We start from the raw sequence: 19,403 nt of genomic DNA on the forward strand, positions 1-19,403 counted from the left end.
CTGTGTCAGTCTGCAACTGGGGGAGGGACCCTTAAAAAACAACCAATGGTCCTGCAGCAACTTAGAGATTAACAAAACATGTAGATGGTGTTGTGAGCTTTCGTGAGCACAAACCACTTCTTCAGATGAATGGAGCAAGGAATCCAGAGGTACAAATAAATAGCAGTAAAATAGGGAAGATGGGGAGGGGAAAAGAAGGGAAAAAAATCTTGTCAATTATATTGCCCTTGGCTAAGTGAAGCTAATAGACTGGGCTGTAAGTGCCCGATACTTAGCTTTTGATGTCATTAAGGTGTTGAATATAGCAGCCCATCCAGTTCATGTCTTTATTGAAACTTTGGTTAAAAGTCTTACATTTGTAAATGAAGGCAAATTCCGCAGCTTCTCTCTCCAGCTGGTTTTTGAAATTGCTCTGTAAGGCTTTGTCTACACTGCAAGTTTTTGCAGCAGAAAATATGCTAATGAGGGACTAATTAGCATAAGTCACAATATAATTAGCATATTTTCTGCTGTTTCTTTTTCTGTAAGGTGATGCCTAAGCTGGAAAGGCATAAGGATCTTGCACAAAATGAGGTTTTTGCACAAAACAAAAGTGGCTACACTGCTTCTTTTTGTGCAAAAAACCCTTGTGCAAAAAGAAATGGCAGAAAATATGTTGTGCTTAAAAGAAGCACCCGGGATCTTTTTCAGGGGGATAAGGCAATACGCCACATTTATTGAACATACATAGATCAATCAGTACTTTATCATATGCATATGATACATTACACTCATGCACTCTCTCTCTCTCTCTCCCTCTCTCACACCTACCCACACCCCTTTCCCCCCCACACACAAGCATACTCCGTCTTGTTGTTACCAAAAGTTGCTCCCCTAACTGCACTGGCCAGGTGAGTTAGATGGGGAGGGGTGCAGCCGGGCTTCTGCGGATCCGGATCGATGCTCCCATGTTAACAAGACAAAAACCGGGGGTCCCTCTGTAAGATGCCTCATATTTATCCCTCTCATGCAGCCAATTAGTCATCACCTTGCCTTTCTTAATGCTGCTTCAAAGAGAGTTCTTCCAAGGGCAGGCACTTGCTGCTTGACTCCCAAGGCATCTGTAGGTCCAGTCTTCTTAATGAGCTCACTTTACAGGTATTGTCTTGGATCTGGCTCCCAGACCTTCTCCACCCTTGCAACTGCTGCTGGAGGTGCTCATGTTTCATTCTCCATTCACACCTTATTAATTTCAATAGGACAATCAAGGAAAGGGGAGAGCTCAAAAGACATTTTTTCTTACAAGAGCTATATATATAAAAAGGAAAGTTTCTCTTAATATAAAGTTATAGGAGAAATGTTACAGAGATTCTATAAGAACACTTAAAGATATATCTAAAAGGACAAGATCTTAATACAAAGTTATATGAGAGTGATAATATTACAGGGATTTATCCATAAATATGCTAATGATATCACGATTTATGCTAATGAGTCCCTTATTAGCATGTTTTCTGCCTCAAAAACACTCAGGGTTGACAAAGCCAAAGAGTGTAGTCACTCTGAGATCCATTAATGAGTGCCGGGGCAAGATAAAATGTTCCCCAACAGGTTTCTGTGTGTTACCATTTTGAATATCTGATTTGTGTCCATTAATCCTTTGTTGTAGAGACTGTCCAGTTTGGCCCAATGTACATGGCAGAGGGGCATTGCTGGCACTTGAGGGCATAGATCACATTGGTGGATGTGCAATTGTATTAGCCTCTGATGTGGTGGCTTATGCGGTTAGGTCCTGTTGTGATGTTGCTTATATAGGTGTGTGGACAGAGTTGGCACTGGAGTTTACTGAAGGGATGGGTTCCTGGGTGAGTATGATTGATGTGTGCTGCATGGTTGCTGGAAAGAATTTGTTTGAGGTTAGGGGATTGTCTGTAGGTGACGATTGGCCTGTCCCCCAAGGCCTGTGAGAGTGAGGGATCATTTTCCAGGATAGGGTGTAGATTGCTAATGATGTGCCAGAGGGGTTTAAGTTGGGGGCTGTAGGTTATGACTAGTGGTGTTCTGTTGTTTTGTTTGTTGGTCCTATCTTGAAGAAGCAGATGCCTGGGTACTCATCTGGCTCTTTCAATCTGTTTTTTCACTTCCCCAGGTGGGTATTTACATTTTAAGAATGCCCGATAGAGATTCTGTAAGTGTTTGTCTCTGTCTGTGGGGTTGGAGCAAAGCCTATTGTATCTTAGGTCCTGGCTGTGAACAACTGATTGGGAAATGTGTCTTGGATGGAAGCTGGAAGCATGTAGGTAAGTGTATTGGTCAATAGGTTTTTGCTATAAGGTGGTGGAAATGTGGCCATTGTGTAATTGTACTGTAGTGTCAAGAAAGTGGATCTCTTGTGTGGACTGGTCCACACTAAGGTTGACAGTGGGGTGGAAGTTGTTGCAATCCCTGTGAAATTCTTGAAGGGTCTCCTTCCCATGGGTCCATATGACGAAGACGTCATCAATGTAGCATAAGTAGAGTAAAGGTGCTAGGGGGCGAGAGCTGAGGAAACGTTGTTCGAGGTCAGCCATACAGGTATTGGCATATTGTGAAGCCATGCAGGTTCCCATAGTTGGGCCACTGACTTGAAGATATAAATTGTCTCCAAATTGGAAATAGTTGTAGGTGAGGATTAAGTCACAGAGCTCAGTCACCAGATGTGCAGTGGCGTCATCGGGGATAGTGTTCCTGACAGCCAGTAATCCATCATCATGTGGAATGTTGGTGTAAAGAGCTTCTACATCCATGGTGGCCAGGATGGTGTTTTCAGGGAGATTATTCATGTTCTGTGGCTTCCTCAGGAAGTCAGTGGTGTCTTGAAGGTAGCTAGGAGTGCTGGCAGCATAGAGTCTGAGGAGAGAGTCAACATAACTGGATAATCCTGCTGTAAGGGTGCCAGTGCTTAAGATAATGGGATGTCTGGGATTTCCATGTTTGTGGATCTTGAGTGGCATATAGAAAACTCCTAGTCAGGGATTTGGGGGGGGAGGGAGCTAGATTTGGTTCCAAGTTGTAGCACGTAGTTTCATGAGCAGATGGTCTAGGTTTTTTTTGGTATTCTTTAGTCAGTAGGATCAGAGGAGAAAAGCTTGTAGAATCTGGTGTTGTTGAGTTGTCTGACAGCCTGTTTCATGATGACCACAGCACCCCCTTTGTCAGCCTCTTTGATGATAATGTTAGAGTTGTTTTTTGAGGCTATGTATAGCATTGCATTCTGCATACACACTGCCTCAAAAACAATTGAATAGTGATTTTGTTCGTAGGGGTCCATTAGCATTTGTCTTCATCCCATTCTTGAGGGGCCAACTTGGTTGTTTTAATGACCATTTTCCAATTCTTCTTTCTTGCAAATGCTTATTACTGATTTAGAGGAATTTTGTGCTTTAATTTAAATCCATTCCCTTGTTCTTGGGGTAGATTTGATTTAATTCTTCTTCTGCAGTTGAAATCAGTGGATTAAATTTATGACCATGGAGCAGGCAAATACCAGGCATGACCTGCATGGCTGGAACTTACGACCTTGCAAGAGGAGGTTGGTCTTTCAAGCTATAAAACAGAGAGAACCAGATGGCCCCGTTCATGGGTTATTTCCAAGGACTGGACATTTGTGTTCAATCACTTCCTGGGGAAGCTGTGTTATCCCTTCCACTCCCCACTCCCCCACACACACATCATGGAATAAGAAAATGGCTCAGTCACTGATAAACAAGACCATCCCTCTCCTCCTGTGTGCCAGGGCATCACAGCTCCCTGCTAGCTCGCCCCAGCTGCTGCTACCCCAAAAGGCCCCTGCAGGGGAGGATGTTTAACTGAGGAGTGGAGGAATCAGCATTCGTTAAAGCCACTTGGGTCTGAATTAGATTATGCCTGAACCCCTATACCGAAGGTGCAACAGGGAGGAAATGATGCAGAGGAAAAGGACCAGCCTTGGTTCCTCCCAGAGCTCACTCTGTATGTAAGGGCTTGCACAGGGTTAGGGAGCAAGAGAGCATGCAATGCGGTTTGTTCTTTCTCCCTCTGCTACTCCAGTCAGACACACTACTTTTTGCTCCCCAATGCTTTTATGCCTGAGCCGCTCTAAAAAGCCACAAAGACTCTCTCTAGGAGCTGAGCAGCAAATGTCAGGTTTCTGGGCACTGTTTTCCCAGTGTTGTTCAATACAGTTCACGTTTCCCACGCAGCAGTTGCATCATCTTCCTCTCTACAAGCATTGTGGTTAATAAAAGTAACATGTGCACAAGTTTGCAAGATAGGCATGAACGTGGGAGGCACACCCTGCCCACTCTGCAAGATGGGTGGGGTTACTTCTGCCCTAAAAACCTCCCGCCTCTTGAAAACAATCTATGCTTACTCCAGATCTGCAGTGGAGGAATGAATTTTTAGATGGCTGCCTTTTCCCCATGTTCATGAAAATGCAGCCAGTACCACATACATGGGATGTGTGGCTAGGAGATGATTCTTAAAAAAGTTCTTAAAAGCTGCTTAAGGGGGACACTTCTATTTACCTGGATAATAGGGATGGTTGGCAACTGATTTATGCCCATGGGTGGTTGGTGCAGCTGGGGCCGCGGGAGGCAGGACCCCAGTCACACCTACAGCCCTGGCCCTCCTGCTGAGGCCCTGCCCTCCATGGGGAGAGGAGGAAGTGGGGCAGCATGCTGAGCATGCCCTCCCCCTGAGGGGAGGAAATGGGTAAGTGCTCTGAGCAGGGGAGAAGGTGGGGCAGCATGCTGAATATGCCCCTGACTCCCCAGAGCACTGGGGAGGGGAAGAGAGGTGAGGGGGCACACGCCCCACATCCCTGGTGCAGCGGGTGAGAGGAAAAGAGGCGAGCGAGGGAGCACACCAGGGAAAGGAGGAGGCCACGCAGTTCCAGCCTCCCCAGTCCAGGGCACGGGGAGTGCAGGTGCTGGGGGCAGCAATGCTCCACCCCCAAAACACCTACAGCAGGCATTCTGGGGGTGAAGTGTGGGCAGGGTCAGGCTGGTGGTTTGGGAAGGCAAAGCCTTCCCCTGCCTAAGCTACTGGATGACCATGTTTATGCCTTGTTTGGGAAGAAAAGTGTGAGCTGCTTTTTTACACTGCCCATCTGTGAAATTGCTCTTTGAATCCCCTTTTTAATGTCGGACTGTTTGAATGTTTTACACAGAGTAGCTTTCACTATTTTCAAATTTTGCTAAGACACACTAAAAAGCACATAGTTCCACAACAATGGGTGATTTCTTGTGGCTCATACAACAGTGGGTGATTTCTTGTGGCTCTTCTGGTCCGTTCTTACTTCCTGACCTGTGTGTAAGATTAGAAGCCTAGCTGATGTGATTAAAGATGAAGGGTTGATGGAGACACCAGTGTGGGTCTAGGAGCCTCACTCTAGACATTGAACTTTGGAAGTGTTACAATCTCTGCAGTAGTCTCTGCCCACATCTCAGTTCCTACAAGGTCGCTTTTCCTTTGTTGGATGAATGTGTGCAGCTCAGTGGGATATCAGGAAACAAAACTATGCTGGGACCTATCACCATATATGTATTAACCCGTCAAGTAACAGTCCAGCCTCCAAGTGCATTCTTGAACGTCACAGCAGAAATTGCTGGGAAAAATGTATTCTCCGGGCATAAGCATGGGCAGGTTGTGTCAGGTCAGCAACACGCATTTCAACACCAACAAGCAGTACTTCCTTTTTTAATTTCCCCACTTGAGTCTGCAGCCATAGACGCTGACTCTGTAGGTGCTCCGGGTCTGGGGCATCTACCCTCTGCTTCCTCCCCCCCTCCCCCCACTGTATGCTTGTGGCTCCGTTTACCAACTCTTCCCCAGCCCTCCCTGCACATCTGAAGCATTGCAAATAGCTGATTCACTGCCTTCAGGAAGGTCTGAGAGGGAGTGGAAGGAGTGGGTATTGGGCGCACTTGGGCTAGGAAGGAGGTGGGTGTGACAGGTTCGGTCACAGAAACCCCTCCTCATGACCGTCATTTGATGTGCTGAAATCCCACTCAGCCCACCTACCCTGCCCTCCTCCGTGCCTCTCAACTCTGTCCTGCTGAGCCAGGCCATCTGGCCTTCTCCAGCACAGACACAGAGACAGGATCACAACCCTTTGCAGGGTCATACAGACACTGAGATCAGCCCAGCTGTGGGAAGGCTCAGCCAAAGGGACTTTCCTCAGCACTCAGTGGAAACTGAACCTTAGATAAATCTGTGTTACTCTGTATAAAACCTTATACAAGGTAAGGTCATGTTGTTTTTCTCAGCGTAAAGAGAGAGATGCAGAGACTCCTTCCCCCTCCCCCAGGTGACAATTGCTTACACTGGGTTTATTAATAAAAGTGATTTTAGTAGGATTTAAGTGACCATAAGAGCTAGAAGACAGAACAATGTAGGTTACTAAACAAAATAAAATAATGAGGAGTCCTGTGGCACCTTAGGGACTAACTAAAGCTTATGCCCTAATAAATCTGTCTCTAAGGGTGTGCACACACAGCAAAGTTATTTCGGAATAACGGACGTTATTCTGAAATAACTATGCGAGTGTTTACACAACAATTCCGTGATTTTGAAATCATTTTGAAATAACGGATGGCTTATTCTGACTTCTGTAAACCTCATTCTATGAAGAAAAATGCCTATTCCGAAATCGTTATTTCAGAATAGGGGCTGTGTAGACACTCCGCTTCTGATATTTCAAAATAGCCCCTCACCAGGGCCATTCTAAATTATTCCTCCTGGGGCTCTAAATCGAGATAGCACATGTACATTAGGGAAGCCTGCCTAGGATTAATTTTGAGGCTTCCCTGTAGACATGCTGTTTTGAAATAAGCTATTTGGGTACGTCTACACTTTCTCCCTAGTTTGAGCTAGGGATGCAAATGTAGCCGACCGAAATTGCTAATGAAGAGGGGATTTAAATATCCTGTGCTTCATTAGCATAATCTTGCCAGCACGTTATTCCGCTCAATAGCTGATTTGAACCAGGAAGTGCGCTCCGGGACACGTTAGTTCAAATCAAACCCCTTGGCTCAAACTAACGTTACTCCTCAAAAAATGAAGAGTTTGATTCCAACTCCTCATTTCTAGCTGTTGAGCAGAATAACGCGCGGGTGAGATTATGCTAATGAAGTGCGGGATATTTAAATCCCCACTTCATTAGCAATTTCGGTCAGCTACATTTGCATCCTTAGCTCGAACTAGGGAGCAAGTGTAGATGTACCCTTTCAGAATAACTATTCCAGAATAGCTTATTCCGAAATAACAGTGCAGTGTAGACATAGCCTAAGGTGCCACAGGACTCCTTGTTGTTTTTGCAGGTACCTGTTGTTGAAGGTACAGCTAACACAGCTCCCCCTCTGAAAAAATAAAATAGAACATGTGAGATAAGCTTGCTACAGTAAGAAACTGGTTACTTGTCATATCTCACCCTCTGTTATTTTGATAAGCTTCTTTTGCATCCAGAAGAGCCTTCCAGTTTGGACTGAGTCCTTTCCCCCAGTACAGTTTCCAGTAAACATCTTGGTTAGTAAGCAGGGGTGTCCTGATGACTGGCAGCTGCCGCTATTGTTTGGTCTCCTAACTTTATATATCATGTGCGAAAGGTGGGAACTCTTTGTGTTCAGTTTAAACTTTTTCTCACCTTCAATAGAAAAATACAGCGTCCAAGATAGGTCCCAGCACCAGGTGACATGTCCACATGTCTTGGTAGGACCAACCAGAGCCCCTTCTCCAAAACTTACAGGAAAAACAAGTCTATTCATGGATCATTGTCCTGAGTACTGGGCCATTAAATTCATTGAGTACCTCTAATAGCCCTCCCTTGGCATGGCTACACTAGAAACACAGGCTTATACTTCATATTTCTAACTTCAAACACAAGAATGATAAGTGCACACAAATAGGATATACACATTCAGCAGATTAGAACTTCCCAATGCCATTACACACGAGACATTTCACATAAAGCATAGTCCAGGTGTGTCACATTCATAAGCATATTTTCATAAAGCATATGGAATGCCCTGCGACAGCGGGAAGAGGTGGGTTGGAGGCTTGGGGGAAGGGATAGCATGTGTGTGAAGGAGGGGTGGAGTTTGGGGGATGAGGTGAAGTGAGTGAGGAAGGGGACCTGAGGTGGAGGTTGCAGGGATGAGGTGGTCAAGCACTCCCTGGCTAGAGGGGAAGTTGGTGCCTATGTCTGGACTGTAACAGCTCTCTTATGCAGCATGTCCGCAGCACTGAGACTGGAGCATTTTAAATCAAAAGCCCCACCTGCAAAGGACTACTCATTTTCAAAGTTAGACTACCCCTCTATGATTTCTCCACCTGCTATTGTGAGGCATGATTGCCGCGCGGAAAGTAACTTAACATTTCTTACAGGTGCTATCTTATTGAAACCTGGGTCCCTGCCAGCTCTTTAAATAGCTTCCCTGCTAGCTTTTGTCGCAGCTCAGCCAGCTATTGCTGGAGCTGCGCACCCAGGCACACCCACTTACTTTCATCACAGCATGATTGCCACAATGCAGTTTGGGTATGTCTACATTACAGCACTAATTCGAACTAACTTAATTCGAATTAGTTAATTCAAACTAAGCTAATTCAAATGAGTGCATCTAGACCTAAAAACTAATTCGAATTAGCATTTTGCTAATTCGAACTAGCATGTCCACATTGAGTGGACCCTGAACCGAAGTTAAGGCTGGCCGGAAGCAGTGCCGGCAGGGCATCAGGTTAGGACTTAGAGTGTGGAGCTGCTGCCTCAGGCTAGCCGAGGGCTGTGCTTAAAGGGACCCGATCCCCACCCCGGACAGACAGTTCTCAGGGTTCCCCGCTTGCAAAGCAGTCCTGACTTGGAGTGCCCTGAGTGCCCACACTCGGCACATCACAGCACTCGGCCACCAGCCCAGCTGCACTTGCCGCAGGCTGCCATCTGGGGGGGTGCATCGGGGGGCTGTCAAGATCCAGGAGACCCTGCAGGAGAACTTCCACCCCAACGAGCCCGCAGAGCCACCCCAGTCCTCCCCATTGGGGGCTCATGACCCATTCCTCCCTCACCTCCTTCCACTTACCCCTCCCTAACCCCCCTTCCTGATGTAAAAAATAAAGGACACGTGTTCAAAAATAGAAACTCTCTTTATTTAACAAAACTTGGGGGAGGGGGATTAACTTCTGGGGAGACTGGGAAAAGGAGGTGGGAGAGAGGAAGAGAGAGGGTGGAAGAGGGGAGGGGGAAATCTGGGAGGAGGGAGCTGGAAGGGGGAAGCCAGGGGAAGAAGGGGGAGGGGAAGTATAAAACTATGGTACGCCATATCTTCAGTACTGTGTACAGATGTGGTCTCCTCACCTCAAAAAGATATTTTGGCCTTGGAAATTATTCAGAAAAGGGCAACTACAATGATTAGGGGTTTGGAACAGGTCCCATATGAAGAGAGGCTAAAGAGACTGGGACTTTTCAGCTTAGAAAAGAGGGGATTGAGGGGGGATATGATAGAGGTCTATAAAATCATGAGTGGTGTGGAGAGGGTGAATAAATAAAAGTTCTTCATTAGTTCCCATAATAGAAGGACTATAGGACATCAAATGAAATGAATGGACAGCAGGTTTAAAACTAAAAAGCGAAAGTTCTTCTTCACACAGCACATAGTCAACCTGTGGAACTCCTTGCCACACAAGGCTGTGAAGGTTAGAACTATAACAGAGTTTAAAGAGAAGTTAGATAAATTCATGGAGGTTGGGTCCATGGAGTGCTATTAGCCAGGGGGTAGAAATGGTGTCCCTGGCCTCTGTTTGTGGAAGGCTGGAGATGGATGGCACGAGACAAATCTCTTGGTCATTGTCTTCGGTCAATCCCCTCCGGGGTACTTGGTGTTGGCCGCTGTCGGCAGACAGGCTACTGGGCTAGATGGACCTTTGGTCTGACCCAGTACGGCCATTCTTATGTTCTTATGTTCTAAGCTCAGGGCGCAGGGTCGGGGGTCTCACTGGACCAACTTGATTTTCATGCAAACCTGCTCCTGGGTTCGCATGTGGCCTTTGGTGGCCAGGCTGGCAGCTATCCTGCCCTAGACGGCCGCATTCCTGTGCCTATGTGGAGATCGTGGACGTTGGAGGCCTCCCCCCAAACCTCGATGAGGTCGACTATCTCCGCTCTAGACCAGGCGGGCGCCCGCCTCTTACAGCCCCGGGTAGGCTCCTGTGAGCCGCCAGCCTGGTCCTGGGAAGAGGCAGAGGGCTGGGTGGCAGTGGGTGGCTGGTTCATGCCGTGCCAGGTGCAGGGTCTGCTGGCTGAGTGCTGGCAAGCTTGCAACTGGCACGAGCACTGTAGCCAGCCCGTGCCCCTTTAAGGGCTCCGGGGCAGGGAGGGGGGCAGAAAAGTTTCCCTGGTTTGGCCCAGAGTGGCCAACAGGGCAAGCTGGGAAGAGCTAGCCTCCAACTGTTCTAATTAAGTGGCTACACAGCCCTTAATTTGAACTACTTAATTTGAACTAGGCATTAGTCCTCGTAGAATGAGTTTTACCTAGTTCGAATTAAGTTCGAACTAGCGGTTTGCATGTATAGATGCTATGAAAGTTAGTTTGAATTAACTTTGTAGTGTAGACATACTCTTTGGTAGCTCAGGAACTTCTCTTCCAGCATTGGAGGAGCCACGTTCTGCCTTGGCATATTTATAGCCTTGAGGACATCCCAGGAATAATGTTCTGAGATCCAAATTGGTTTGAGAGGCCCAAAAAATCTGCAGTGAAAACCCGGCAAAAATCATGGGACTTTTGCATCAGTGGAGCCCAGATTTCTCCCACTCACTTTCATCTTCATAGAGCCTTACAACTGAAGGATTTCTAGGGCTATTTTGGAGAGCAACAGTATTCTCTTAAGTGCTGTTTGAAATAATTAATACATATTTACTATCAGTTTAATGGAAGTTCTTTTTTTAATTTGTTTTTCCCTGGGCATAAGATTAATCATTTCTCTTTAGGAAATGCTAGACCCAACCTCTATCCTACGCTTCCAGTTTGTGACCAGTATGTTAGCTATAATTAGCTCAGCCTTCACTTGGCATGTTTTGAAAAGAAAGAAGAATGTTGTAGCCTGCAGAGCAAAACCACAAGTTTGATCTGGATTCTTTTTCAAAACATGTGCTTTTCTATTTCCTGGAATCCTTTCCATCGCCTTGCTGGCTTTGGTACTTATTTATTTTGCTATTTATTCCCTTGGTGGGACCTTTTGGCCTATGGAACTAGGGCAAATAAGTCTTCAGACATGTGAAGTAACTTTGATCTGTGGTTCTCTTACTCTGAAACAGTGTAGATAGGCGCTGAGCTCTTCCCAATTCAGAAATTATTGCCATGGCAACCTGATAGGGTACAAATAAAAATCCAGCTCTCTAAGGTGATCCAGCTCTTCAGAGAGAGAAGCTGCTGGAGTGAGTAGGCCTACAGGCACTGGAAAAATATAGTAAGAATTTCCCTTGTGCTCAGAGTGTTGGTTTGTGCTGCGAAACATATGGGCTTCTGGTAACAAATGGGGCTCAGCCCAGGTCAGCTGGTTGGATCCGTTTTAGCCCGGTTACCGAAATGATGGTGAAGTCACTATGTGCCCGTTTGCATTTACTGCTGTGTTTACTGAGACTGTAAGGCTACGTCTACACTGGCATGATTTTCCGGAAATGCTTTTAACGGAAAAGTTTTCCGTTAAAAGCATTTTCGGAAAAACGCGTCTAGATTGGCAGGACGCTTTTCCACAAAAGCACTTTTTGTGGAAAAGTGTCCATGGCCAATCTAGACGCGCTTTTCCGCAAAAAAGCCCCGATCGCCATTTTTGTGATCGGGGCTTTTTTGCGGAAAACAAATCGCTGCTGTCTACACTGGCCCTTTTGCCCAAAAGTTTTTTGGAAAAAGACTTTTGCCCAAACAGGAGCAGCATAGTATTTCTGCAAAAGCACTGACAATCTTTCGTCAGTGCTTTTGCGGAAATTCAAGCAGCCAGTGTAGTCAGCTGGCAAGTTTTTCCACAAAAGCATATGATTTTGCAGAAAAACTTGCCAGTCTAGACACAGCCTAAGATCTTTGGGACAGGTGTTGTCTTTCTATTCTATGTGTGCATAGTGCCTAGCACAACAGTGTCCCGACTCCTGAATGTGGCCTCCTGATGCCGCCATGATACAGCTCATCCATAAGAAATATCTGTTTGGAAAACTCTGGCACCCTGAAGAACAAATTGTTTGTGCTGCTTCAATGGCTTTCAAGACCTTCCTGAGCCTGGAACTGGGGTGAGAGCCGGAGCGCTGCTGTTACTTACCTGGCGCAGAGAGGAGGGATTATGGCTCCTAGAAAAACATAGCTGATTGCTGCTTTGCAACTCCAGAGTGGGGTTGTGTTTGGTTTGGCTTTCATGTTTGAGCTCGCTTGGCTGCCTTTACATGTTACCATTTCTCTGAGCAGCTTCCCTGACAACAGGGAGGTGAAGCCATAATCAGTGAATCAGTCCCAGAAAGGTTCTGACTGGTGGCTGATACACCGTTTGGAATAATCACTATTTGAGAAGTGACTGAAACACAGGGTGTCCTCCAAATGCAGAACAAAGTGTGACTGTTTGGCTACTCTCTGCTGTGGGGGCAAAGACACCACATTTCCCTAAGAGGAGCTCCCAGGGCTGCTGCTTCTGACCTCACTCCCTCAGCTATGGATGACCACAGGCCAAAGTAGTCCATCTGGCTGTTCAAAAATGGGCAGCACCATGCACCGCAGAGGAATCCTGCCCATGAGCATGCTCAGTACAAGTGTATGTGAGACTGTGGGCCTGCTCGCCTGTCCTCTTGGTGGTTGCAAATGAGCAGGTGGCCTGCCCTTGCACAACTCAGGCCAATGGGAGTTTTGGGGCTAGCTTCAGTGGAAGGAAGATAGTCCTCCTCATGGTCAATCACTGTGACTAGCCACTGCCAAGGGATGAAAACGACAGTACTAGTCAAACCAGCCCTACAGGGTTGAAGTGGGGGGGCGGGGATGGGAGTGTGTGTGGACAGACATATATGGTTGGACCAGACCTTACCCCCTGTAAAGGCAGTAGTGCAGAACAGCTCAAAGCCAGCTGAGGAATTGCACTGATGAGGGGGTATGACAAAGCAATCCAGATTAAGGAAGAGCTGTGTCATTCCTGCCCTGCAACGTTGGGTGCCACCCATTGCTTCACTGTTATAGCTCCCACCAGACTGCTAGCTGTCCAGTCACACTATGGCTTCCCAGCCTTGGTGTCACATGTAGGGTGACCCCCAACACAGTCCCAGTTTCTCCCAGAAAGCATATGTTGAGCACTGTCCAACTCTCTTTTGGACAGTCCAGACACATTAAATCCAGTGCCTCTCTGAGGGAATCAAGGTAATACATACAGCTTGTCACCTCAAATGGAATTTACCCACAAAATTCACAAAAGTGGAATCGTTTTGATTAAAGAATAGAACAAAGTTAATTTAAATACAAAGAGATTTTAAGTGAGTAAAAGGCATTGAAGTAAAAAATGGTTACAAGAGAAATGAAAATAAAATGCTTCCTAGCACTACACTTAACAAACTAGACTCGGTTTAAACTGAAATTCTTACCACAAATTTTCAGTATGTTGCTGACCAAATTCTCTGAGCAGGATCTGCTCCCAGGGTTCAACAGCTATTTCTTTGTTGTCTTAGTAGAAAAGAGAGAGATTGACAGGGAGGCTATGTCTAGACTGCATTGCTTGGTACCCCGGAAAAGCAATGCCATGTCCAAGGAATGCGTCCACTTTTCCGAAAAAATTTTCAAAAAATCCAACACGCTCTTTTGCCATCCCTGTAAACCTCATACTACGAGGCATAAGGGATGTGTTGAAAGAGCACTTTTTTCCAAAATTTGGTACTGCCAAATTTCGGAAAAGCCTCTTTAGAAAGTAAATCGGAAAAAGATATGCAATTTACAATATGTTTTATCACTGCAGTCTAGATGTAGCCGGAGAGAAAACTTGGGTTTTTTTTGCCCTCTCTTGAATAGTTCAGTCACCTTTTGAACTACATTATCCTGAGCGTGACCACTAAAATTACTTCCAGTTTAATGGGGAAGGTGTGATATGCTGTTTCTTTTCACGTATGTATGTTGAAACACAGATTTTCTTTCTCTTCTTTCTTCATGCTCTTGCTGTTTGAGGACAGCTTATCTGCAAATTGAGGTATGTATACACAAAAAGGCTTTGTTTCAGATAGATAGATTTGCTTGACCAATTCTGCCTTATTGGGGCTATGTGAATTTGAACATGCCTTCAACCTCAGACATGGGGGATTTCATAACTTTACACACCATGTTGCTACGTACATTTCACCATATTGACCAATGTGGTGTTAGTTTTCAAACGATAGCTCACAGGGCACATTTTGTCTTGTTTATTACAACAGCATGGAGCCTGTGAATACAGGGGTGCATTCCGTTTCAGGAGGACTCCTTCTGACCTGATGGGATCATTATCCAGGTTTAAAGCGAGCTACACAGGCCAGAGTATTATGTCTTAATTGGTTAATGTGATAGTGTTATTGGATCTATGAGAGCTACTCCAAAACTGAAATTTCTATTCCATGGAAAATGTATTTTGAATGTGTTTTCATCCAGAAGTGGGCTGAATAGTGAAAATATCAACTTTTGTTTTCTTGTGGAATGGAGAGTTCAGAAGAACATTGATACAGAAAAGTAAAAACATTTCAATCAGTTTGGCTCAATATTCATCTACGTCAGTGTTTCTCAACCAGTGGTACGAATAGCCTCAGGGGTACTCGAGAGAAGTGTGGGGGGTACATCAACGCAACTGAAATTTGGAGAAAACTGAATTTTTGTTTTACAGCGCTTTATTATTTTTGTACTTTTTACGCCCCAACATTTCATCGCCCACCTGGCTATGATTAAGTTGCTTAAACAAATGTGTTGCAGTGGTAGAAAAAAAATGTGTGTGTCTGAAAACTGTAGGTACTGGGGGTACTTATAATACTTTTTTTTTAAAAAAAAAGGGGTACTTTTTTTTGAAAAAGTGGTTCTTTATAAAAAGAAAGGTTGAGAAACACTGATCTATGTCACCTTGAGCTGCTGTGATGCCCAGGAGAGCTGTAGGTCAGGTGCAATATACCTCCATTCTCCTGTGTGGGCTGGACTCTACATCTTTCATGATGCATCATGGTCATGGGACTCCCATGAGGTCCTACAGCTGTGCTCATGGCAAATGTTGATTTTGCAGCCTCATCACCATAAACTCATGGTAATACGTGTCCGAACTCTACACAAATATCACTGAATTTATCTCACAACATTTCTCTGAGGAAGGGCAGTATGATCATCCCCACTTTACAGGCAGGGGACTGATGCACAAGAATAGATGATTTCTCTAAATCACGCAAGATGCCTGAAAGACTAGGTGTCTCAAGATGCCTGCTTTCAGTGTGTCCAAATGCTGCCATTGCCTATGCCTCAAAATGCATCATCACACTGGGACTTCTGCCTGGAAACAGAAAGAGGAAGAACCATTCAGGACTTATTAGCACACATTTATTCTTTGCAACACATTAGGTAGGCAGCCAAGAATCATTATCCAATGGTGACCATCCCAAGACAACAGAGCAAGCTGGTGACAATACTGAGATTAGAATATATGTGTTGCTGGTTCCTATTCCCAGGACAAAGCCACTAGCCCACCCTACTTCTAAAAAAGCTAATAGTGTCCCAGGAATGTCTTTAATTACAACTTTGAAGAAACATGACTGCGACAATGGCTATATGGAAAAATAGCCATCATAAAACAATAACTATGTGAGTGGGTGGGTGGGGCTCTCCGTGTCATACAAACACTCTCCCTCCCTCTCTGAGTTTGGCAGGATCTGGGAAAACTATGCTCCAAGTGGCTGTTTTATAATCATAGTGACAAGAATTTACATAAAGGGAATAAAACAGTAGCATAACACCCGGACAGCAAATCATGTGATTTCAAAGAACAAACTCAACTGTAGTCAGGAAGCAGGCAATGACATAGTAGACTGCAACAAAAGGCCTTATAGAAGAAAAAATGTTGGCTGTTACTTTAAATGTGTAGTTAAACATTAAAGGATATAGTATTGTGTTATCTTTGGAGTCAGGTAGGCCGGGTCACCTAGCAGTAGGTTGCTCCATAAATCTTGTATTATCAGGTTTGTATTATAGTTTATGTTTCCAGGAAATCACAGTAAAGCAGAAAATTGGAAGCTAAGCTAAAGCCAAGCTAAGGAGTCTGCCTTGGGTAAACAAGGCAAATAATTCTGGGGTTAGTGAAGCTGAGCATAAAGGCTCCATCCCAAACCCATAAGAGCTCTGCAATTAGCTAAAATGACTCCACGTGTCATCCTGGGCTTGGCTCACCATCCAGGAAGAGAGATACATGTTGGTAGCAGGCTAGAGCTCTGACTGATTGGGCCACCGTTACACATGAAATGAATTTTCTGGCCCATATCAACAGAATTTGCTGAGCACTTTCTAACAGCTGAAACACCGATGTTCCCCAGACAGAATATAAGTAGCCTCCCCAGCAGCACATGGCTGTGCTCGAGCTTGCTTTCTGCGTGATGCAAATGTGGCAGGCATCGATGAGGAATTTCAGAAGGTTCTCAGTTTCTAATGGGGGTGGGCTCTAGTATTGCAAAATTTCAGAGCAGTGTGGGATTTAAACTATGTGATTTCCATCGATTGCAATGGACTTAATGAGGTCAAAACCTATACATGCTGCTTATGGCCGACGAGTTAGTTTTCATGCCATTATACCAACTGCTTTTCCAAAAGCCAATTACTCTGCTGACCCAAATGGGTGCAACTCCAAATTTGTCTCCAGGATTCTAGCTTCTTGGTTCCAAGCAATTGCAGTACAGAGCTAATCCATTTTTGTCTTAATAAAATTCAGGGTTTGATATTTTTCTATAAGTATTTCTATTGGAATTTTTCAATTGTCAGTGTTTGTTTTTTATCTCCTTTTTTCCCTCCTTTGGTTTTATTTTTTCATCTTTCTTTGTTGGTCCCCTCCCTCCCCCCACCATCATTTCTGAAATTTTGAGGGAAATTTCAATTTTTAAAAATCAATTTTAAAAAATCACAAACTTTTTTGAAAATATAAAAAACGAGACAGAACACATAGAACGGTAAACTTTTGAAATTGTGATTAAAAAAAATATATATATTTTGAACCAGCCTTATTGCCAGCCTAGCGAAAGCCATGCAAAGATTTGTACATCTCCATTATTTTTCTTTCCCATCACTTGGCTATTAGTCAGGATGGGCAGCAATGTTGTCCCTAGGTTCTGTTTGCCAAAACTGGGAATAGGCAATGGGATAGATCACTTGATGACTACCTGTTCTTTCCATTCCCTCTGGCATTTGCACTATCAGGATACTGGATACTGGGTTAGATAGACCTTTGGTCTGACCGAACTTGACTGTTCTTACATTCTTATGCTTAACTGCAGATTCTGATATCATTCCTGCACTTATAGTTCTGAGTCATCACTCTGGGCAGGTATAGACAGGCCTGGTGAAGTGGCAGGGAAGGGGGCAGTTGCTCCAGGACTCGATAATTCAAAGGGACTCCCAGCCACCGCCGCTGCTACTGTGACAACAGGCTTTGTTCAAGCCTAGGGGAACAGTGTCAAATTTGCAAGAGTCAAACTTGAGAGAGTGTGGAATTGATCTTCATATGCAAATTTGACACTGAGTTTGAACTAGGACTTGAACGGGACGGCTCATTATAAAACCAGCTTTCCTTACATTCAGCACCCCTATGACATCAAAAGCTAAGTATGGGACACTCAATTCCAGCCCACTCAATTAGCCTCATTAGCACAGGCACTGCAAGTGAAAGGCACTTCCCTCCTCCCATCTTTTTCTGTTATAAATTGTCAGGATCACCCCTTTTTTCTCCACTCAAGCTCTTCCGAAGAAGTCGGTTTTGCCACGAGAGCTCATAATACTGTATATATATTTTTGTTAGTCCTAAAGTGCTCCAGGACTACTCGTTGTTTTTAAAGTTACAGATTAACATAGCTACCCTACCAAAACTTTTAATGTACTTGGAATCACTGTCAGCTATTTGCTTACCTCACCATGGAACAGTGGTTTTCCCACACAAGTTGGAAAAGCCTGACTGAGAAAGGGGATGGATCAGCCATGACAGTGGATCAGATCGCATACAGACACGGAGACTAGTATGCAAGGGAGCTGACCAGTGCCACACGTACAAAGGACTTGAGAAAGTGTTCAGGAACGGCTCTGCACAGCCAGCAGTGCTGGCAAACCTTAGACTCGCAGCAGGTGGGAGCAGTACTGTTGTAGATGTGATGGTCTCAGGAGGCGGGAGGTCAGACATGGAGATGCTTGGCCTCACGAATTTGGTTGTTGTTTTTCAAAGATCTCTAACTTTTGAGTGCTTTAGGAGTAGTGTATATGGTGAAGAAACACCTTTCCTAAGCATGGGGCTCTTGCTTTCCTACCAGGTAGTTCCCAAAGTGGATAAGTTAGCAGACCTTAATGTTCATAACATGAGTGGAGCTCTGTGGAGAGTATATATAAGTGAACTTGGGAGATCTCAGATGCCATATTTGGGGTCTAGGATGGCTGGGTGAAGTTACTCATGTCCTGAAGGAGATATCAGACAAGAATTCAGAGCCCTTTAGACCCAGAGCTAGAAGCAATAAGACTCTACCCCAAGGGTGGCCAAGCCGTTACAGACAAAGAGCCTAAATAATAGTGGATACAGAGCGAAGAGCTGAGGGAAAGAAGTTGTTGAGGAAAAAACAAACAAAAAAACCCGCTGCTCCTTTAAGAGTGGCTTCCATTGGCCGCAGCATCAGATCTTGCTGCCACAAGCGGCACTCAGAGCAGACAAGGAAAAAAGGTCAGAGCAGGGGAACGCAGAACAGCCACGGGTGTGGGAGTTGCAATTTTTCCTTTGAAGAGCTGCATGCGGCTCGCGGGTTGGCCACCCCTGCTCTACTCAGAAACAGCTCAAAGCATGAGAGACCCAGAAAACAGATCCACTCAGAATAGGCAGGTGGCTGTATACAAGGCCAGGTTGTAATAACCGGTAATTAAAGATGTTAAGAAGCAGGTAACTGACTATTCGTGTACTCAATACAATTTGTACTGAGTACACAATTAGTTGATAAGCTGCAACTTTGCAGTTTAAATGTAGTAGAAGCCGGATACACAGGCAGCCCAGCTCCTACTACATTTAAACTGCAGAACCACAGCAGGGGTAGGTCTGGGACCCAGCGCCAGCCAGGACTCATCAGTCCCAGCTTACACCAGGGTCCTGGACCACTGCGGCTCTGTTTTTTAAATGATACAGAGGCAGTTAGGAGAGGGGGGAAAGAAGCAAGTAGTTGAGTA

At 45.0% G+C, this 19,403-nt stretch overlaps 1 long non-coding RNA gene and 1 pseudogene across 5 annotated transcripts in view; one reads left to right on the forward strand and one right to left on the reverse strand.

Annotated features, from left to right (window-relative positions):
- LOC142818728 (uncharacterized) overlaps positions 1-19,403 on the forward strand; it is a 123,063-nt gene that overhangs the window by 14,085 nt on the left and 89,575 nt on the right. The gene's annotated exons all lie outside the window — the stretch shown is intronic.
- LOC149523507 (uncharacterized) overlaps positions 1,737-19,403 on the reverse strand; it is a 53,488-nt pseudogene continuing 35,821 nt past the window's right edge.

This window comes from Pelodiscus sinensis, chromosome 16, assembly GCF_052426305.1.
Source record: "Pelodiscus sinensis isolate ZL-2025 chromosome 16, ASM5242630v1, whole genome shotgun sequence".
NCBI lineage: Eukaryota > Metazoa > Chordata > Testudines > Trionychidae > Pelodiscus > Pelodiscus sinensis.